This window comes from Dromaius novaehollandiae, chromosome 4, assembly GCF_036370855.1.
Source record: "Dromaius novaehollandiae isolate bDroNov1 chromosome 4, bDroNov1.hap1, whole genome shotgun sequence".
NCBI lineage: Eukaryota > Metazoa > Chordata > Aves > Casuariiformes > Dromaiidae > Dromaius > Dromaius novaehollandiae.
The window spans coordinates 65,243,933-65,268,167 of record NC_088101.1 but is presented as its reverse complement, the minus strand read 5'-3'; the positions used below and the strand labels follow the sequence as shown (position 1 = coordinate 65,268,167).

At 34.6% G+C, this 24,235-nt stretch overlaps 1 long non-coding RNA gene across 1 annotated transcript; it reads right to left on the bottom strand.

The window, feature by feature from the left end:
- Positions 1-1,065: 1,065 nt before the first annotated feature.
- Positions 1,066-22,702, bottom strand: LOC135328287 (uncharacterized). The gene is made up of 2 exons (XR_010389101.1): positions 22,385-22,702; positions 1,066-2,368 (listed from the first exon to the last, which is right to left on the bottom strand). It is a non-coding gene; the product is annotated as an uncharacterized LOC135328287 (long non-coding RNA).
- Positions 22,703-24,235: the final 1,533 nt, after the last annotated feature.

Genomic DNA, 24,235 nt, shown 5'->3' with positions numbered 1-24,235 from the left:
AGCTTAATGCCTTATTTATGCTAAATATTCATCAGATTCTTGAAATAGGTATTTCTCTGACTTATCTTTTCTAAAGAGTTTGATGTGGTGGGTATTCTCCAAGCAAGCCTAATGGGTTAGACCCTATGAAAAATGCAATGGCAACTGTCACTTTCTTTTAAAATGACTCTAGGGGAAAAGATAATGATGATGTTTCTGGTTCTGAAGACCTGTATTCAATTAATCCATTTGTGCTTTAAAATAAAATGCAGAAATAGTCTTTGGACTAGAATCCAATTGTCCTAATGCCTCACACTAAAGACCCAGTGACTAAGCCTGGAGGTTGTATTTGGTGTGAATCTTGCTTTTCTTGACAAATTAATCATGAGTTCTTTTTGGGCAAAATGTGCACCTTAGAGGTGTGCAAAGTGGTGGACATAATCCCTTCAGAAAGAGGGAACCAAGTATGTCTCTAGCCATCTTCTACATTCCCTCTTTCTCTTTGTCTGTTTATAATGAATAAAAGACAATGCCTTTCTTCTGTCAGCCAGGTTAAAACAAGGGAAGAAGAAGAACCTGAAACATAGTACTCAACCCCATATCGCTTTATTTGTCACCTTAGACAACTCACTATTTATATGTGGGCTTATAAGGCTTGCTTCTTAGTCGTGGTTTCTTTTGTTGGTGGTGTATTCCAAACATCACTAGATGTTAATGCATTTGATAAAGGCTTTTCTCAGATCCGTGAACTCTGCTAAAATGTGAAAATTTCAGGGCTCAGCACTGTGACACAAAAATCCTTTTTTTTTGTATCAGGCTGGCATGATTAGAAAAAATCTAATGAGAGCTGAGTTGAACTACATTAACAGGTTTGGATCCTATAAACTTGCAGACATTTAAGTGTCTAAGTAACAAGTGACTCAGAAACCCAAGAGGGTGTCCTATGAGCTCGTTTGCTGTTCTTGCATGTAGTGTTTGTTAAGCCGATATATATGTATTGGTAATGAACTGCTGCTACTGGAAACAGAACCAGACACAGGTGTGGAAGAATATCTGTTCTGAATAATTGCAATGAGATGTAACAACTGTCATGAAACTCATCATATTTTTATTGCATTCAAAATACATTAACACAGGGGCAATTACAGCATTTTTTCCCCTCATTTTTGCATGATTCCAACTGGATCTAAGTTGTGGTATTTGCATAAATTAAATAGTAAAAGTATAGTGAAACAGAATACCCACAGGTTATACATTACTAAACACAAGGAAGAATAACAATTGCAGTTAACTTACTGCTGAACAGAGAAATTTGTGCATTTTAGTCATATGCAGAGTACTAAAGACTTATCATTTCTTACATCTTGCTTCTTGTCTAATCACAACATTTTCTAATTCAAATTCTATTAACTTGTTCGAATCGAATGGATTTATGTAGTCACAAAAAGTAAGAAGCAATCCACTGGAGGCTATGTTCAGTAAACATTTAAAGTTTTTAATTATCAAAAAGTAGGCAATAAGCTGATTTTCTATTATCGCAGTTATTGTTCCTAAGGAAACTAGTTTCACTTGATTTTTCCTTTTTTTAAGCAAAAGATTCTCTTTTTTAGATTTTTTTTTCTTCTACACTTAAGATGTCAATTTTTTTTACATTTAAGATTCCCATTGCCACTTTATTACCAAAGCTGTGTGGTTTGTAGATCTTACCCTCTGTTTCTTACACCTGAACTCAATCTGTAAGTGTTTTTCCCTGATTGGCTGTATCTGTAGTATCTGTAATCAGGCCTACTTGCCTGCAGATGAGAATGTAATGTTTCAAGAAAATTGATGATAAACATACTTAATTGCAGTAGTCTTTTGGAAAAGTGTGGGTGTCTATCTGTTTATAAGAGAAAATGATAACCCTATAGACTGGTTACTTTAGAGTTTTTAATATTTTCTGTATTACTGGAAGGATTCAGTAAAAAAAAATGCAGTAAAACAACAGTGGCATTTGAATTTCAAAAATCATTTTCAAATTACTAGCTTTTACCTAACTGTTCCACAGAATTTTTCTTCAAAAGTTTCAGAGTGAGCTTAATCAGCTTTAATTATTTTTCTTAAAAGAACGTTCTCAAAATTATAGCAAGACTTCCTTGGGTCTGCCTGACTTTGTTCAGTGGATCATAAGAAATATACACAGAAGACAAAGAAACAGTAAATGCAATCAAAGAAAGGGGTGGTGGGGGTTGATCCTTCACCACATTGACAGAATGTGTTCTGCAGACAGCTGTGTGTGAAACTTCACAGTTTTACTTCACAGATGTTGGTGTGAATATTTTCTTAGGTTTTGATCCATGCGGGTTGGCACCTTCTATCCCACCCTTTCTTCAAGGTTCACTTTGAGTTTCTGGTTCAAAGAAAAGTAAAAATGCAGAATGAAAATCAGTCAAGATCACTGAGTTTCATCTGGTTGCATTACAAAACTGTGAAGTCTGCATGATGTTCTCCTGCAATGACATATCATCTCACTTTGTCTCAAAACTGGAAGTAGCTACACATGAAATAGAAATGGAGCTTAAGAAATCCTTGAGTATATCTAGGCTACACTTCATACTGCAAACTCTGATCTGAGATTTTGTTTCTATATTTGCATTTCAGTGGCACCTTTAAAACCCTATCCACATGTATTTTAAGAATAACCCTTTAAGAATAACATAGATTTGAGAAGTTTGTGATAAGCATTGAGCTAGGTTTTTTTATTTAACCAATTACCTACAGAGAAAAAATCAGCATCCAGTGCATAAAATCTCAGTTGTATTCACAGTGCCAGGGGAAAGAGAAGATCTTAGTGTGTTAAGTTAGTGAGTGCTTTGATAGATCCTGGTCTAGCCAAAAATATGGAGGAAAGTGGTGCAGGTTCCTAACTAATTTTGTGCTGAACTCTGAAGCCCAGCATGACTTGGATAGGCCTAGATTTGGGGGTTTTTTTCTTTGTGGGGCATTGACCATCTTACTCTATATCTCATCAGTGAAGATACTCCTTGATTAATTCCTTGAAGATATTTCTTGATGATTCCTTGAAGATACTCCTTCTCTGATGAATGGACAGTTTTTATGAATGTATTACAGTTTATGGTTTATTGTGAAAATTTTTGGAAGACCTACTAGAAGACATTATACCATCTAATATAATACAATCTATATCTCTATAAAATACGTGTGTATGTGCCATTATGTAATATAATTGTACTAATAACCTGCAGTACTTCAGAACCTTTAGTTTTTAATTGTAGATAGTCATTATGATTGAAATTTTCAGATTTAAGATGAACAATGCAAAATGTTATTCTTGTTTCTAACAGTGTTTTCTTGTTAAGTTGTGCTAATCTCTGCTGCAGTTCCAGTTAACTTCAGAGGATATGTACTTGACTCGAAGAAGGTGCTTATTGTTCTCGTACCAACACATTTTTGATTTCACTGGAGCTAATTGTTGGAATGGTTTTCTTTTATGCCATTATGTAGCATTTTTGTTAAAGCAGCTAGTGACACCCCCCCACACACATATCCCATGCATCTCTACACAGGCAAATACTTGATCTGACAAAAGTAGATCCTCTGGAATACTGTACTGAAAATGCAGAAAAATCTTTGCATATAGAAAAGGCAGTTTTTATTAGAATTAGATACATAAGTCAGTAGTTTCTTCAAACAGTATTTGCATTGGTTTATTGGAGATACAGTACAAAGGACTCTAGAATTTCTTGTTTTATTGTAATAGTATAGGATTATCACTCTATGACCTCCTCCAGTGCATGCTTCCAAGGTTATGAACTAAAATGAACTGATGTAGCAGTGGGAGCAAACTGATAGAAAATGTTGTGTACATACAGGTTACAGTTAATCCATTCTTACCTTCAGCTGTTATTTGATTCTTCCCCAACCAAAACAAATTCCTTACAATGGTGCGTGTTGAATATACATCTGTGTGTACTTACTTACTAGAGAAAGCCAGAAGACGTGTTATGATCTTCTAATCTGACGTCCTGCATATCACAGGTAATGTCTGCAGTAACTGATGATTATATATAATTAAAATAAAATGGAATTAGAAAACAGCTATTATTCCTTTTCCAGATGTACATCCTTTTCTTCACATACTGAGCACCTGACATTACTGTGTTGATAAAATTCATACTGCGGTTAGGGCCCCATTCTGAAAGCTTTATTGCAGTGGACACATCTGTGAAATATTTATGCAGCAAGCAGGTAATCAAAGATTAAAGGTTACTAGGAGAAGCAGGGGTAAAGTATGTACCAGTCAAAAACAAATGACCACTGGATATTGTAAATCATCTGTAGTTAACTGGTGAAGAACACATTAAATTTGAATATCAAGCACTCTCCCACATAAATGGTGACAAGAGTTAATTTTATTCCTATCACACAAAAGCTCATGACAGATACTGTAGATAACAGATTCAATGCTATCTATGTGTAAATGGCATTTTAAAAAATTGATAAAAAAGAGCTTCCTCATCAGGAAGGATGAATACTTGTCACAACAGATGTCACCAGAATCCTGAGTTTTGTGATTTTCCTGAATTTTTCTTTTCATGACCATGACTTCTGACATTCTGTGATTTTTGCTTTTGTGGGTGGAATGAGTTAAGTGCATAGTTGTACACTGCAGGCTTTACAAGGAGCTTTAGGATAACAACCCTTAGGACTGAACTGAAGGCAAGCAGAAAGCATGGTATCAGCTTCAATGACAAGACTGCAAAGACATGAAAGATCAAGTCTGTAGTTTCGTGAGACAGTTTCAGCACAGTAGACTGCTGTGGCAAAAACAAATAACTAGCCAATATAAAAGATGTAGGAACATATCCCATTCTAAAATCTAAAAATGTTTTTATTAGCAACAGATATTAAATAAAATCAAAGCCATCCTGAGCTTATGATTCAGACTTCGTAAATAAAAGGAAAAAAAGTACAAAACTAATGAAGTAAATAGGTTAAACAAATACTTGCAAATTCTGGACTGAATCGGAAACATTTCAAATTATTTCTGATGTTTTAGTCATGATTCCTATGACATTGTTATTACAGATCCAAATTATAGTCAAAGACCTTCACCTCAGCATATAATTTGTTTTTGGTTTTGCTTGTCTGTACTGATGAATACCCTAGGTCTGTGCATTTTTTAAATTCATAGGCTTTGAGATATATGACCGCCTTAAAGATTTAAAAAATGAACGTAACTCCTTTTAAAATAAAATAGATTCAAGATCCCAGATATTTGTTTTGAGAAGCCTTTAAAATCCAGATTATTTGAAAAAGTCACTGATATTACAGTGATAATTGATATTACAGTGCAACTGCTCAGATATGTAATTCAATTTCCTCAGAGTTGTCTTTATTCAGCTTTTCATTAATAAAAGAACACTACAGTTATGCCTTTAAAATTTTGTTCCACTCTTACAAATAGACTACATTATAAATTTCAAATGAAAGTATTTTGTTAGCATTAAAGCTTGTTTTATGTTAAAACTGACTAAGTGATCTGACAAGCGGCTCCTTGTGATAATTCTTAAAATCGGAGTAATGAACCTCTCGCAGAATTTCGAACATTTCAGAGTACACAGATGGTATTGGGGGCAAGCTACCTCAAGTAGCTTACCCTTCAGGAGCTGGAGTGGTTTAGTATGTTGTTACTTTTAATAACAGATATTTACCTGGAAATTATCTGGCATGTAGCACGGTAGTATATTTGATTTCAGTGGTGCAGTGGAAGAATATTTAGCACTATTATAATCAGACTAGCAGTGACTCTGCTCTAAGTACTAGTTTGGGAACACAATTTCATCTATGTCCCAAAGACTTAAGTATATCCAATATGGAGGATCAGTTGTATTTATTTAATGCTCAAGAGCTGATATCTTCAACCTTTATTTAAAAAACTGAGCCACCTTTATACAATGCTGAATAATCACTCTATATTTATTGTACATACAGTTTGTCAATGAGTTATTATTGTGCAATTTGTTTATTTTTCAGTTGCTTTTTTCTTCTTTTCAACTCAGATGCAGTTAACCTTTGTAACTTGTTCAATGAGAAACTCCAGTGAACTGTATCACCACACACAATTAATGGTTGAATAGCCTGTAATAAATGAAAAATGCCATCATGGCTTAGCAATTAGTGCATGGATCATCCTAAAAATCTTACACCCTCTTCTGTCTGCAGCCTGTAACCTCGCTCTGTGATTTAAATTACATTCAAAGTGAATGGCAATATTCGGTTACTGTAGTTAGTGTATTATGGGAAATTGTCACAATTGTGATTAATAGCCTGTATGGAAAACAATTAATATGGTGTCGTGTTGCTAGGTCAACTATAAAAGCCAATTTCCTGGAGGAAAGAAATATGTTTATCATCAGCTTATCTGTTCTGATGTTTTAATCTGAAACACTAGGCGCTTCATTCGCTGTAAAAAGTTTTCTTACATATATTAAAAATGCATTTATGATCCAAGAAGTGATAGTGAAGAAAGTTTCATTGGCAGGATGTGTGAGGAGGACAAGAAAGACTGGTATAAAAGAAAGGACAGTTCTCTCAAATTTTATCACAGGAAACTTTTCCCACACCAGTTGGCAGGGTCAGTGCTAGTCAAACCTGGTTCAACTACACAATTTTAGTGATACGGAAGAATAGTGTAATACACAGTGACACAAACAGTGTGTTCCCCCTTCCCTTAAAATATGTGCCAACTCCCCCCACACACACACTTTCCTCTGCCAGCAAGGCCTAAAAGGAGGGGCATTTCTGTTGCAAGTTGCAAAACAGGAAGAAGGATGAGCATTAATTCTCTTCCTACAGGACTGCTTCCTAGCTTGCATCCCCCTTTAATTTCTTTCTTTACTGCGGTTTTCATTGCTTCCTGGAGAAAGAATTTCTTACTGTAATTTCATCCCTAGAGGCCATATTAAGCCTCTAATCTTTGTTAACATTTTCAAATGGTTAAGTGGGTATGTAATTTCTCTGTGTTACAATAGTCTCTCTTTTTCTGGCGACTTCTCTTGCTTTAATATCTTACCCTTTTTGTTTTCTGTAAAGTTTATAAATCATTCCTTCTAAAAATACAACAATACAGCATGACATACTTACAGGATGAATATTTACAGGAATATTTATACCACATAATTCCAGACAGCTAACTTCTGTGCCTAAGTTAGGAGAACAGTTTCCCAACAAGCCCCTAATAATCAGTCAGAGAGCGGGAGCCTAGGATAAGCATTCTTAATTGCCTCTACATCTCTCTCTCTCCCCCCCCGCCCCTCTCTATTCTGTATACCACTGAATGTATAATAACTCTACAGAAACTGCACTCCTACTTCAAATTATATCCCTAAAGTTAGCAATATTAGTAATCCACATCCTTTCTACATTTTTCCTGAACGAGATTTCTATGAGCATTACTTCTATATTAATTCCAAATACTATTAACAAATAAAAATAATTATTATATTGTTGCATTGATTTTCCAACCCCATAAGCCGAGAATAACCTTATTTGATTATACTTCAAAATTATAAAATCCCACACAATGAAGTGAATCGTGAACTATGAATTGCTAATATAATATAGTGGATCTCGCAAATAATAATAATATCTGCCTGTTTATCCAGAACTAAACTGGTTGGCAAGAAAAAAGCCAATGGCATTAGGAAAGGGAAGAAAAAAAACCTTTTTGTTTATAAATACACTACTTTTAATTGGGATTATAATGCAGCTTTTTAAATGGCTGTGAGGTTTATATTGTAATGCCCATTCTGATACATTTTAGAATTATGAAATGCTCAGGAGGCTTTTTTTGTTTTCCAAAATACTTCAGAGTAGAATGACAATCACAAAATTCAATGATAGCAGCCTGTTCCTGTATGAGACTCTCCCACAAAGAATTTTTTGATGATCATCTCAACAATATATTGTTGTTAAAACCCGGTTACTACTATTTATGTAACTCTCCAATCCAGAGTAGAAGGTGAAGGCAAAAAAAGACTTCTTTATCTGGTGTTGGATATTTTATGAAATAAACAAACGATAAAAGTTATACTTAAAAATCTCTATTTATCTATTTATTCTAATGACATATATTAAACACCATTTTGCTACAAGGATATTAGTAATTTTTTTTCCTTTTGTCAGTGACTGAGATAATGATACTTCCTTAAGAGGTTTACGTATAGCATGATGGATGTTAGAATGTTAATAATGAAGAAATGTAACTCTTAACAGTATTCTAAATTCCCCTTTTAAATGATCACAATCCAAAGACGTCTCTTTTAATATATTTGTAAGAAAGATATTACATTTGAGAACTAAAAGAATGGTTATTTTCCTGGTTTTTTTTGAAACTGTGATTTACAGTTCTGTGTAGTAGATAATCAAATCAGTAAGAGTTGTGAAGCAATTATGCAATCAGGAACAGAAAGAGAAAAAACTACTCAAGGTTGGGAACTTCTTCTGACTCTAATTTATCATTGATAAGACTGATTATAATAAAGTACTCTATCCAGTTTTGGAGCCTGTCTTCCAAGAAGGTGAGGAAATTCAAAGAAAGAAAATTTAAATTATTTAAAAGACAGGTACATTTTAATGAGAAGAAAGTCATTACTTTTTTCTTTATTATTTTATAATTGTTTCTTTATCATTAATTCTTCATTAAAACACATCGAGGGATAACTTGATGATTTTGTATTTTTATATGGAAAAGTATTTGATACTGGTGCGGAGGCTTCTATACATTTATGACAAAAGCATAAGATCCAATGGCTGGAAAGTGAAATTAAACATTACAGCTTTGATGTTGAGTAATAATTTCCAGCACTTAAGGAAATTTAACAACAAAACGGCTTTCTGGGGAGCACATAGAATCCTCATTGTCAGAAGGGTAAACCACAATTAGCTATATTTTTTAATACATGACTAAATGCAGTTTCCGGATAGTGGAAGGGAAGGAAGGAAAAACTGATTATCAAAGATTTAAGGTTAGCAAAGGGTATTACCCCCATTTCAAATTATCCAGACTCTGGAGAGCAGGGAAAATGAGTTTCAGTATCTGGATGAAATCCAGTATCTATGATACAACAATGATGTTGTGATCTGGGATATTCAGAAGGTCAGCCTTGATTTAATGATCCCATTTTAGCTTTAGGATCTTTGAAACAATAGAATCTATGTTTAGATTCTTTTCTGTTACATCCACATGCTGTTGTAAATAATGTTTGCGTTCCTTTAGCTTATTACGGCATCTCTCATTCTAAAAGGAAGACACCGATTACATTAAAACTTGGTCTGCATGCACGGGTCTGAGTTCCAGGGACTTAGAGGTTACACAAGCAGGAATCAGAATAGAACTGACAAAAAAAATGCCGGTTGTTCTATGGTACTGGGTGTAGCGAAAACAAGAGTGATTTAGCAAGAATACAGAAATCTAAGATATAACAAAACAAAGAGTTTCCCCCAAAGTGTAATATTTATTAAAGACTAGAAGTGAGATTTCTAAACACATAGATTCAGCACTTGTATAACCACACTCTTGCTCTTTTTAATTCGACATATTCAGGCTTAACAAATGTAATAAAGCAGTCAGTCTGTCAACATTACATGATTTCATCTTCATAAGCACTTGCATGCTCGTAAGTTTCGTCCTGTTCTTATAAAGCACATAGAACCCAGCTACCCAGGTCTGCTTTGATGCTTAGGTTATCAGAATCTTATTCTAGAATGAAATTTTAAATGATTTTCATATTTTAAAGAGATTTCTCTGGCACTGTTACTACTGCTGCAAATACAAACTTTAGCTTGTTATATTGACAGTGGAGACTAAGATCAAATGTTACTTTTCAACTTTGCCTGCCCATCTTAGAGTTCTTCTGCTTTCTTTAAACATCCTCTGAATCAATAAGAAAATAATACTGGTCACAGTTGTAAAATGCAATTTTATGATATCACAGAGTTGACTTTCCTTGTGGCTGAGTAGGACTCTTGTCCCTTCACCGAGTACGATAGAAAGAATTAATCTTTCCAAAACTGGCCAGCTATCATTCAAGCATAGACTTCATGTAGGTTCAGTTTTCATCTTGTGAGTGAGGGTGGACCAACTTTCTCTCTATTTTCTATATATCATCATTGCTTCCTGCATGTTTTACAGAAACGGCACAATTTTCTAACCAGAGTTTCTCTTTGTTCCAGAAATAGTGTTTCAGTAAAAAAGAGTTTGACACTAGAAATTTCTTTATTTCATGTTTACTTGCTTGACTGCGAGCTGCTGTAACGGACCTTCTTACTATGAACCCCTATTTCTTTAGCAAGCTGAAATTTTAATAGAAGAATATCTAAATGTTAGATGTAACATAATAATAATTAATAATCATCATCATCCTCCTCCCCCAATATCTGTTTATTGAAAAAAGAATAAAAAAGCTAAAAAACAAAACTTTCAGTGTGCATTATGGAAGGACTGAATTCTAAATGGTATATGTTATTCCTTTAAAGTATAGGTACTGCGATCAAATTTTGTATCCCAACTCACCCTAAGTTAGCAGAAAAAAGTGATGAATAATATATTATTTTTCATATGTAGCAATGTTACTAAGCCTCAGAAAAATGTAACCATTATATTATTATTCATTTATGCATACAGTTAATCATAAAGTACAAAGGATTGTTAGTTTTGAACCCTTAAGCAAAATTTATGAGGTCAATTTTTAAGGAATTATTCCTCTGGGCTGTAATTAGTATTTTGTAGCATGTGCAACCTGATGTTACTGTAAGAGGCAATTTGAACATCTGTGTGTATTATTTGAAGATTTTAACTCCAGATATCTTTCTTACTTTATGATGTTAGGGTGTACATTAGACAAAAAATGGGTAAAGCAGTACGACTCATTCCCATTGCTTTTGAATATTAAGAAATATACAACCATTTTGCTTTTTGCTTTGCTGCTTAAAATGTTTGAGCCATATAAGACCGTAGATTTAGGCCCTAAATTGAAAACTCATTTATTTTAGAAGCCAGTTCAGCTATTTCATGAGTTCTTCCTAGCTGAAGAAAGATACAAAACAGAATATTTTAAAAAGTAAATATATCCCATACCTATATATGTGCAAAGATGCACATGTGAGCTTTACATTCAGCATTCAATATACTGTGCGTTGAAGCCGTAAAACACTGGAAAACTAATATGTTTTGATCCATGTGAATTCTATAATTAAGACTGGAGAAACTGGGCTGATACATTTCAGTAATTATCCAAAGTATTACTCCTTTGAATAGACTGGCAAGATTGTAATTCATTATTGTTCTACTTTAGAAATTTTGACTAATATAAATGGTAAGGGTATACAAGAAAAAATCATCATCAAACATTCTGCCAAAGTTACCTGGGAAGTCTGGCAATATGAAACTTATACTCATCCAAAGTCAGTTCTTGATACTGTCTTACCTGTTAAAGTATGAATCCTCAGAATGTACAGAATTTGTGAAAAAGAAGTTCTCCTTCATGACACTGCTTCTGTGAATCCCCATTAGGAAATATTATATAGAAACACACAATTCAAGCATTTTGTCCTTGGAGATGTCATTCTGGGATGCCATATTGCTGTAGAAAAGCATTCTAGTACCAAATCCCAGGCCCACACTGTCCCTGAATCTCTGCCTTTTTTAGCAGCCTAAATGCTCCACTAGGTTAATGTTGTTTAAATTATGTCTGTGTTAAATGTATATAATTAACTGCCTTCCCAGTTCTTTTCCAATATTTTTGGGAAAAAGGTGCAGGACGGATTCTTTCAGTATAGAAATGATAAATCTATAAAACAGATTTAATTTTTTTTATCATTAGAGTTCCTTCCCAAAAGACCTGGAATCGCTTTACCTCAGTGGAGGGGAGTGATGATAATGAAACCTAAAGGATTGACACATTGATGTCTCAGAGGCTTGACAGAACCATGGAATATTGTAGCTTTGGAAAAATAGGACTCCAGGTATTTACCTAGTGCGTGCAAGTTGAAACAGGTATTACGAATAACTACTAATGGCATGGGATACATTGCTTTTTATTTCATAGCTTATTATAAAATTAGAGGAATTGTTTGTTTTGGTCAACAAACTAGAAATCAATATAATTCATATGAACTATATAGTTTATTTAATGTTTTAACCACTTTAAATATTTCCCTTGACAGCCATTCTGCTCAAGGAGCTAAATTCTGCTTTCAGTTATGTAGACAAAAATACTTAAAATCACGAAAGCTGATCAGAATTTATGCGTAAGTAACTCTGGTCAGAACTTGCCTTTGAGTAACATTAGAAAATCTGAAACTAATTAATCACAGAAATATACTTTTTTTGTGAAAAGCTCTTCATATATGGATTAGATGTTTTCCTAGTGGAAACCAAAAAGCTATGTGATTTCATTTATAAAGCAATACTTTTTCTGGAATGCCTAAAAACTGTACAATATTAAGCATACATGAGCAAATACCACGGTTCTGCTCCAAAGACCACTGGCAAATAGGAAGAACTTCTGTTACCTTGGATAAGCTTCGAAAAAAACAAAGCTGACAGTAATTGCAGTAATTAACTGTAATGAATAATAATGGATTACATCACTTACTTAGATAGAAAATCTATAAATGTGCTATTTATGGGTATAGTATAACTCTAGAAATCTTTAAATAAATATATATAAAGTTTAAAGATTCCACATCCTTTTAAGCATATTTCATAATTAATGTATTTACACATGACAGGTCATGCTTTAAGGAAGCTTTAACATCTCATATTTAATATCCTATATCCTGAATTATCTGATAATCAATCCTCAATAGTCCAGACCAAGTTATTCATATGACTTCATGGGCAATGCATTTCCATTTGTGCATTGTAAGGCTCTCCATTTCACCAACCTTAGGAACAGAAGAGGAGGATTTTTATCTTTAGCTTTCCCATAGTAGAATTCTTTTAAAATAAGAAATTTATGGATCAGTGTGGGGAGAAATACACTGAGTTAATCCCTTCTGGGGATGGAGAAAATTGCCAATGCAGAATAAGCAGGAGTTGGATTGCAGAATACACTTACTGCATGAAGCAGCAGTAAAATTGGGGAAAATTATAGGATTTCCAAGCCTTTTTTTAAGAGCCATCCCTCTTAATAGCCTCAGTCTGATGGTGAAATTCCTGGCTGCTATTGGGACTTTTTAAAGTCAACTACTTAACGAGACTAACATGTGTTGAAAGGCTCTGTTTATTCCAGTAGACCTTATCCCTTCCTCTTCAACCTTTTGCCTTCTCCCTGCCACAAGATAAGTAAACATGATGCTTCAGAAGTTCCACACAGTTGATGCAGATGTTACGGGCTATGCGTGATGTGTGTGTATGCATATACACACATGCCTATGTACACATAGAGAGAGATGTTTTGGGTGTGGTAGACAAGAATCCCTCATAAAACTGAGCCTTAGGCCAGATAATTAATCCCTGACAGCTAGGCTGCACATGTGACCACTATGTTAGAATGCGTTGATCACCAAATGGCAGGTGATGCTAACAGAATATTTTTACTGTACAAAAACAAAAGCAAAACAAAACCCCAAACCCTAAACCCCCCAAACCTACACAAAAAGGTGCTGGTCAGATCTATCTAGGCTCTTTCACCAATAGTCATTTGAATTTCCTATACTGAGTTCTAGAGGACAGCTTTTATCAGCTAACTTCTTCTAAGAAACCAAGCCTCCTGTCCTTCAATGAAAACTACACATCAACTTGAATAAGAGCTGTGTATTTAGGTTAAATAATTAAGATACTTCTCAATTTCAGATGACATAAAATACATGAAGACTATGCCTACATTTTTATATCAAAACCTGTATATGACATGTCCACGTCCCAAGGATGTTTCTGAACATACAGTGGTAGGAAATACACCTTTGGGGGCAAGAAGATTTTCCTTCCGCTAAAACAAACAAAACCATAAAAGTCTCCAAAATTTCTACAAGCAAATTAATATACCTGACAGAAGGTGCATGAAAGATTCATCGTTTCCACACACTTCTCAGTGGGTTCTGTATAAATTTCCAATACAATTCATCACTCTGTGTATTCTTATTTAAAATAAAGCCTTAAGAAATTTTAAAGAATTTTCACAGGGAAAGCAAAAGATCCTTTTGCCTCAACGGAGTATAGGGAGTCAGGTAGCCGATTACCATGGATGATGGAACCTGCTCCTCTCTCCTTCTTACTTTCAATGTTTCTCTTGCTTCAATGGCTTTTTCAGAGACTGTTTTTATTCTTGCTCATTTGCTGGAAGGAAAAATCTGCCATATCTGAGATTTTTCCTATCCAATCTTTTTATTTAATGGATATTTTAAAATACGATTTCTTTATAAATTTTCCTCCTTTGTAATATCCTGAATTACCAGTTTGAACAACACTATTCTTTTATATGTATTTCAAATCCTGAAATCTTCCTTCCATGCATTGTCAGTTTCCAGAAATGTTTTAAACCAGAAAACACCTCAAAGATTAAAAAGGAAATTTAACTTTCAATCATGTTTTGTTATCTTTATCTCATGAGTATTCAGTTACATAATTTTATCTCTACCTATGTTAAATAAACAAATAAGCAAATGGACAATAATTCCCCTTCATGTTTCTTCACGTTCCTGCACATATTCCCTGATCATTAAATATTAGCCATTGTGACCTAATCTTTTAGGCTCAGCCTGCCGGTCGTGATCATAAGATAGCCTTTCTCTGCCATTCTGCTCCTCTCTTACCTACAAGACATAGCCCAAAACAGATTTTGTGAATTGCAAATTGCAACCAGATATATCAAGCAACAGCAACCTCTCTTCTTCTGAATGAATTTATCTTCAATGCAAGGATTGTTCCTTCCTCACAAAATTATAACCAAAGAAAATCCTGGTTTAATTTTGTCTACCTGTTCTCTTCTTGACTGATGGAAGAAATTTGTTTGGGGTTAACTGATTGCCTGTCAATACATATAGAAAGCCCAAAATTTCAGGTTCAGACATAAGGAAATTTAGGAGCCAGATTTTCCAGAGTGTTCAGTACTGGCTGCAGTTACTTTTCTCAATGAGAACTTTGGTTAGTAAGTCCCCAAACCTATTTGTGTGTCTAATGGAATTACAGAATTATTAGAATTTAAATAAATTCATAGAAAATTAATTTTAATTTAATTAATATAAATTAAAAAGTCATATAATGGGCGTTCAGATGTTTTTGATCAGCTATGGAAGGATATCAAGACAAGTATATCCCCTCTATGAAGTTAGAAATGAGTTCCAGTTATTTTATTTTCTTTTAATCAGTTATGATTTCATTTGATTCAATCCTGTATTTCCAGTGGAATCTCAGTGGAACACTGCTGTTAGCTGACATGATTGCCCATAATATCTCTGTTGTACCTGCTACAGCCTATCATATCAAAAATTTCTTAGGGAGTCCTCAATTTGTGAATCATTGACAAAATAGTCCATAACAGCACCTTAAGTGCTGAGGTATTATATGAGGCAGTAGTCTCTATCCTTAGTGGATAAGCCAGAAGACTAATGTCAAATAGCTTTTTATGATTTCCCCTGAGGAATGTAACAAATTGTGCTTCTTTTTGCTGTTAGATGGGAACTTTTTAAAGTATTTAAAATGAAAACATGAATGAGACTTCATAGTGAGGAGGTATGTCACAGATGAGTGAGGAGTGATGCACTTCACTCATAAGAGAGAAGCAGCAATATGTTTTATTGAGGTAAGATAGTGATTTAACAAAGTTCAACGGTAAACAAGAGAGTGATTTAACACAAGTTGGTGGCAGGGTCCACTCGGTTATTTACTGTGTGGAGGACAGGGTCAGATGAAAGTGTCAAGGAGACCCTCCTGTTGAGTTATGAGGTCCAGGGTGGACCCCCTTGCTTTCCAAACTCCTTCTCAGAGGACCCTGGGTATGGCTGGATCCAGTCTTAGTCCCAGACTTGGTCAACAGTTTATATCTAAAGAATTATGTGCACAATCAGAGATGCAACTTAGCCAAGTTTGCAAAGTTTCAGCATGCTGTTAGTCACTTACCAAAGAGCTGTTGCAGGTAAGGAATCTCTTGAGGAGTAACCCTGAGAGGACTCTTGCTCAAGAGGAGGTTCTGCCATGCAGCCTGCTGCCATGCAGGAGAGCTCAATGGGTTCTGGGCTGCCTCCTATTTATGGAGTAAGATGATTGACTCGTGGTCATATTTGCATACTAGACGGATTTTAGTTGGTGCATGCTCAATTAGCTCCTGCATATGTGCTGTTTACAGAGAGGTCAGGTTGGAGGAGGGGAGCACGTCAAGGGGGAGGGAGCACACTGTCACAAGGTAGCAGGGCAATTTAGAAAAGAAGGCAAAGATAATATTATTTTAGAAAGTTGCTTGGAAAGTTATTACAATGGTAAGGGATGAATGAACTTACTTTACAAAGTAACATCAAGGGACCTGCTTAGGAGAGTGCAAGGCTGGGATGAAATGAAACCCATGAACTCACCCTGACCGCTAGGCTGTATAATCATATTCCTTCTTGCTTACTCTTGCCTGGTATTACAAATGTAAATGGTGAATGACAATAAAATATTTTGTTCAGTGAGTAGCTGGATTACAAAAAATACAAAATGGTAAATATTTGTAGAATTGGATTTACATGTTAAATTTGGTTGATTTAAATGGTCTTACTTAGTTTTGCTTTATTTTATTTCTTTCCTTTGAAAAAGGTTTTTTAACTTTAAAAATTTTTTACAAAAGTCAGTTTCTACTATGTTTTATTGAGTTATTTCATCTATAAGTAGCAAAATAAATTGTTTTATTCTTATATACCCCCTGTCCTTGAAATCTGTGGGGCAAATGCAAAGAAACTCCACTGAATATAATGGAGTCTCTGCACTTTTATGCAAGCCCTGGTCTTATTAAGATTTTAACAATATTAAATTTCTAAGTAGATGTATTCCACAAGATAATTATAACTGCAACTATGCTGTAGAACCTCAAGAGTTTGGGCAGGAGGAAAGTCCCAGAACAAGTAGGATGCATCTATACTAATAAATTCAAGTGTGTCCAAGAGCGCTCCTAGGCACTGAACGTGATAACAAATTTTTAGAACATTCTGTAGCATGGTTTTGGCGTATTTCAATTTATATTATTCCTGTCAGTTTCCTGGAATGGGTTACCAGATAACAGTCCAGGGTCAATTCCCAATAGCCAAGCTGCATACAGCCACCATATTTGGTGTCAATTCCCAAATTTAAAAAATTTAAAGATGTCTAAAACAGCATATTAGCATACAAACATGTTGTCCCATGCCAGCTGGCCTAAGTCTAAGGAAAGAGAAGCAAGAAGAAGGATCTGGGTAGCTACAGGCCAGTCAGACCCACCTTGATCCCTGTTAAGGTGATGGAGCAACTAATCCTGGATACTATTTCCAAACATGTGAAGGACATGTGAATGCACTAGTTGCATCCCAACCATGTGGAAAGCAGCTTTGCAGAGAAGGATCTGGAGGTCCTGGTGGACAACAAGTTGACCATGAGTCAGCAATGCACCCTCGTGGCAAAGTCGTCCAACAATATCATGGGTGGCATTAGGAAAAGAGTTGCCAGCAGGTTGAGGAAGGTGATTGTTTCCCTCCACTCAGCACTGGTGAGGTCACATCTGGAGCACTATGTCCAAATTTGGGCTCCGCAGTACAGAAAAGGTACTCAGAAGTGGGATTGGGTCCAGTAAAGAGCCACAGAGATGTTTAAGGGACAGGAGGCTCTTTCATATGAGGAGAAGCTGAGAGAGCTGGGGCTGTTAAGGCAGGAGAAGAGAAGGTTCGGGGGGAATCTCATGAATGTTTATGGATATGTCAGGGTAGGGTGTAAAGAAGACAGGGCCAAACGGTTCTAAGTGGTGCCCTGTGTCAAGAAAAGAGGCAATGAGGACAAATTGAGACACAGAAAATTCCACTTAAAATGAGAAAACACTTCACTGGGAGGACAGAGTGGACAGAGCACTGGAACAGGTTGCCCAGAGAGGTCGTGGAGTCTCCATCCTTAGAGGTGGACTGGACAGGGTCCAGGGCGATGTGCTCCAGTTGACTCTGCTGCAGCATGAGGGTTGCACCAGATATCTCCACAGGTCCCTTCCAATCCCAGCTATTCTGTGATTCCGCAAAACATTTGTGTTTATTCATATTGGTGTAGCCATAGATGCCTTTTAAGCAGGAGACAAAGCCACAAGTACCTGTTTTATCTTTTCTTTCAAAAATACTGATTTTTTCATAGATGAATTGCAAAGTTGGTAACTGAATATGTTACTTTTTAAACATTATACTCACTATGTGGGGAATAAATCCTCATGCAAATTTTTATTGCTTCAATTAGGAATTCTTGTTTCAACTTCTTGTATTTTAAAACTGGCTCTTTGAATTACACTAATAAAGAAAACATCTTGGAATAAACCTGACCGAGAAGTGGATAAACTGATTTTTCTTAATCTGCCTTGCCCACCAAAATGCTAAAATGCTATAGATACATGGTATTCTCTTCCTACAGATTTTTTTGTTTTATAGATTGGAGTGAATTCCACCTGAGAACAAAAATCCAAGGAAATTCTCATGGGATACTTACAGAATTTCTAGACTTATCGCCCTGTAACTTTCTATTTGGAGATCTTAGCGTGAGAGCAGTCTGAGAAAGCTATCAAACACAAACGTAAAAACCAAAAACAACCTCCCCTCAGATTCAGAAAATTCATTTTCCAAAAACATTTCTAAGTTTCTAACATTCTAATGCTTTGTGACATGAAATATGTGTGTATAAATCTGATTGATCTTGATCAGAAAGGTATATGATTGTCTTAGGCAAGAATTTGTTTTAGATTTTGTAATAGAGATGAGTGTTTTTTGTACAGAAAAAGCCACATTTTGAGTTTAATTTAAAATATTTCATCATGATTTTATATACTCTTTTACCTATTATAGTTTTACTTTTTTGCTTATTTAATTTTACAAATAGCAGATAGTCTTATATCAAGCTCTTGTTGCAAAATTATCTCAGAAATATGATAAGGAAAGTCAAGGCCAGTTATTCCTAGTACTGCTTTCTGCACCTTGCTGAAGATTGATACTGGACTGAAGCTTTATAACACAAGCCTGTTCAGTTCAGGAGTTTGTGTTCTGTATTGTTTTTCTTCTTCTTGACATCACGGTTAATAGGAGGGAATTCACTTTCTAAAGTAATTGATCTCCTTTATAGTCTCCTGGTTGCATACATATTGCTGTATCAGCAACAGAAAGTTGTCAGGGGAAATAAGTATAAATAAACGGCAAAGGGAACTTGGGAGAAGGGGAAATTAGAAGTAAAAACAAATTACCATATAAGCGATAGGCATTGACCTGATAATGTACGTCCCTCGCTGAAACCAATCTAAAACCTCTGTGACTATGACATGTTCTTAGTATTTTGCTATAAATACTTGGGGGAGAGTATCAGAATGGGAAGGAGAACCCAGCTAAACAGCTAACACTTTAATGAGTGAGAAAAATATATAGATTTATAGTTTTCATTTTCTTTAATGCCTATAACAAATTAAATTCTTTCTAATAAATTCATTTCATCTTCTGAGGCATGTTGACAGAGGCATGTTTTCAGGGTACTAGAGAAGAGAAAAGAAAAAACTTTGAGAAGACCTGAAAATCTGTAATTCTGGACCATGGTGTCCAAACTGGGTGTTCATGAATGATCTCAGCACTTGAATTCAATGATCTTGGCTGCAGGGCAAGTCAGAGCTTCCTCTTCATTTAATGAAAAGTTTCTTTTGACCTCTCTGTAAAATAATCCTTCAAGAATGTACATCTGATGTGGAGTTGCTGTAGACCTCAGTATGTAATGTCAAGTTCAGAAAGACCATAGCTGCAAATTAAGGACTGTTTCAGGAGACTAATTTCATGTTTTCATTTTGTTGAAATTAATTTTCTAGGATTATAACAGCCAGGATGATTCAATCATTCTGAATTTCATGAGTGTAAAGGACATTTCCTTAAACAAGTTTCAGACAACATGGTAACCATTACACAGTGTACTTTTTGAAGTCAAAACAGTTTGATCTTCTTTGATATTCCTGGGAAATTTTGAATTAGGTTGTCTATCATTTGGCATGACGCACTAAGCAAAAGAGAGAATGAAAACCACTCCAAATATTAAATGTAATTTAATCCAGTTAACATAATTACCATCCTCTCTGAATAACTTGGCAAGTTGTTATAGTCTGCTCAGGATAATCTTTAGACACCTTCATCCATAAAAAGGAAAAAAAATATACAAAGTCCATTTCTGTGGTTTGATGAACCCTTAGGCCTGGTTCCTAAACCTATAAATACTATTATAGTTGAAATATTGAACAGAAGAAGAAAGTCAAACTGCAGATGAGCAATAATTCTCTTCTAGTTGAACAATTTCTGGAAAATTTAGCCATCTGAAATTAATGGCTAATTTAAATTAATATTTTTTCATATTTCATCAAAAAGTTTTAGACAACTTTTTTTTTGCCTGAGTCAAAAAGGTCAGGATGTTGCTGGAGTAATTCTGCCTTTATGGTGTCTTAATATGGACTTCAGGAATGCATGACTGAACTTAGATAATCCAACCAAGATTTTAGTTTACAGCATCTAACTTGAAAGTAGCCTCAAGAGAATTAAATAATGTTACAGTATATGGTCAGAAATACAGCTAAATTCTTACAATCAGTGACACTGATATAGAAACTTACTAGAGTAAGCTGTTAAAGACTGAAAAAAAATATTTTTCTTTCAACTCAAAAACTAGCACTTTCCTAATATATCAGCAGCCAATGTCCATCCTCTTAAAAATCCAGAAAATGCTTTACATTATTTCTATACTAAAGGGATTCTTCCAAATTAAAATAGAAATAAATTCTGTAAAAGAAGTTACATTATTGAATCTATTAGCACCATAAATTATTTATTAACACATTGATAAACATAATTTTGCATTGGATTGTTCAACTATTAGAGATAGATTTTTCAGGAGTCAGATCCTTTGTCCTATATGATTATTTGCATGTTGCTTGTGATAAACTGATAAATTTGTTTCTTTTCTTTGACAATTTAAGGATTTTACTGTTTTACTTTGAAGAAAAATATTTTCTATTTCACTGTTTCCTATACTTACTTCCATTCTGTTGTTCAGAGGAGAATATATAATTAGTGTATTTTCTTACTTTGGATAAATCTGAACAGCTGAGGGTTGTGTAAACCAACAACCTAGAAATAATGTTACTGCTTCAATAATGTCCACCATACTTCTTAGTAGTCAAGGTCTGCTATCCTTCTTTCCCAGGAGTTTTTTTTTAATGTCATCCATCGTGGTGTGTTTTTGTAAATCCAAGCCATAATGAGTTTAAAGCTACCACAGACCACTGGATCACCCAATATAAACAGCTGTATGTGACAAGCTATTGCCTTCATTCAGTTATCCCTGTACTGAGCTCAATAAAGTCTTTTTAACCTGTATTAGGATGCATGTTAAATTATTATCCAAACAATTTTTATTACACTGCCTTTTTGTTTGTTTTTTTAATGGTATTTACTTAAAAACATTGACAAAATTTTGAATAATGTTTGAATAATTACTGATTCCCACAGAACCCTACTGGAAGCATTCTCTTTAGATGTGCTTCTCTATTAGTCACTGTCTTAAAGATATGTCTGTCAAGCTGTTATTAATCTCTTTAATAATTATTTAAACAATATTAAATAGCACACATTTTAATGAGCCTATCATGCAGTATTAAATAAGCATCTTATAGGTCATAGTATATCTATAATTATTATTATCAACCTAGCCTGTATGATCAACATAAAATCCTTTGATGAGACCTGGTTTCTCCACACCTCTTATTATCCAAAAAATAGCAGGACAATTTATGCTGTTTTTTTTTTCTCATGAACTTAGAGTGAAAAAAAAACCCAAAATGATGATACAGATGTTTATTTGATACTGACCACATAGCAACAGTATGAAGTGATTTTATTCTCAAAACTACCTACACAACTAATAGGCATTTGGTTTACTGTTGATAAATACTGTTATGTTATTTTTACTGGAAACACATTCGTATAAAAATGGGATATAATAGGTAGGTGAATTCATAGCATATACACTTTTTTAACATGCCTATGGGGAAGGTCATCTTTATAGAGCTGTAAAATCACCAACAACTACTTTAAAAATATGCAGGTGGTTAAGTAATGCTCTGCGGTAGCATCTTAACTTGTACCTCTACGACTGAGAAGGGAAAAAAAGTGCTGTAATTTTACTTACCTAAATTCTTTGTGAACAGAGGAGGACCTCCCACAGATAGCCAACTGCAACAGCTTGTAGACCTTCTGCTAGAAATAAAATAAACCATCCAGGGTGCTATAAAGAAAGACATGTTGTAGGTTTTTGATATATTTCCTTCTATTTCTGCTTTATTTATACTGTTTATAAAAGTAAATTACTTGTTTGGAGTGCTGCTCTTGGAGCAGACTGATTCTCTGTGGGGAAGAAGCCTACCAAATCCTTTTATAGACAGCAGTTGAGCTGTAACTCAGGGGATGAGATCTGCAAGGTTAAAAAGCTTTGCTTTCTAAAAAGAGAATCAATCTTGTTTGGGAATAGTGACAAACATACTGAAGAAAAGCAAGCCCTGTGGAAATGACCAAGACTAGCACTGGTTTGGAATAAATGTACCCAGCGTAGCTGTGGTTTTGTGAACAGTGGTAAACTCCCTTCTTTAAGCTGTAACAATCACAGGAGGGGAAAATGCAGCTCTGAACCACACTCCTTTGGTGCACTGCTCTATGGCATATCACAGATGTGAAAGAGAGCTTCACTCAGTAAATATTTTGATGTGAAACTCTTACTTACTGTCAGTCTCTTCAGATCCCCAACTACTGCAAGCTGGTTCCTAATTAGTGATGAAAAAGTTTAATCCTTTTTTTTTTCTTGGTAATAATTGAATACTTAAAGACTCTGCACAAATATATATATGTATACATATATGTATATATGTATATACATATAATATATTCAATCTCCTTCCCTTTACATCTAATGTCTGTATATAGAATGGCATAATTTATAAATATTCTTTATTAGAAGTATTTAATTCAATATCTACTTTTCCATTAAAATGAATTCTTAAAAACCTGAATTTCCACATTTTAAAATTCCTATTATTTCAAAAAAATCTGTTTTGGATCAGAAAGAAACTTTTTTTTTCCAAATTGGAAAGCACCCATGCCCTTCAAATTGACATACTGAAACATGACACTTTTCACAGGAAAAAAAAAAAAAAGCTTTCCTAAATCAAAGTACTACACTTCTGTTACTTGAACAAAGTCAATTAATCCCATCTGTGCTTCTTCCAAAATTAATATATATCCTTTCAGCTGCCAAGATGTCCCAATAAATTGTTGCTTGAAAGCATCATACCTTTCTAACCAGTAATATCTGTCTGCAGTAAAACATTTCGACCAAATCCAAGCATTCAGTGAGTGAGGGGCTGTTTTAGTAATCTGACAAAATCCAGTCCAGCAGCCCAATCTGTAGATGTCTATGTCAAATTTCAGTCTTTAATAAAAATCTTGACTCTTTTTAAATGCAAGTCATACAAATAATAGATATTTTAGGAGCCAATCCAAAGTTTCTGGTTGCACTGTACTCCAATATAAATTAGGGTTTCTGACATGATGCACTAAAATATCTAATGGTATACAATCTTTTTGCAAGTAGTATCTTACTAAATGTCAGTGCTCAAGGATTTGCTTTCCACCATGTACTTAGTCCCCATCATGATCGCTACTAATGACCACCTTCACTGCCTCTGCCACCTTCATATTAAAAATTTCCTCACCAAAGGGGGAAATTTCATCTGCTGTGTGAAATTTCATCTTCTGGGGCCTAAAAGACATAGAATTTACACCTAAATTTAGAAAAAATAATGTGCTCGCCATGCTTACCTGCTCTTCTGGGTTTTCTGAAAAATATGCAGTGTAAGAAGGAGATACACAGATCACAGAACGAAATCAGCACCTCTTCCCTAACTTAGATACAAAGTAGGCTTAAGATGTTTAAATTTTAAACATCTTTCCTTTTTAAAAATAGTGTTAAATGGATATTCAGTTGTTT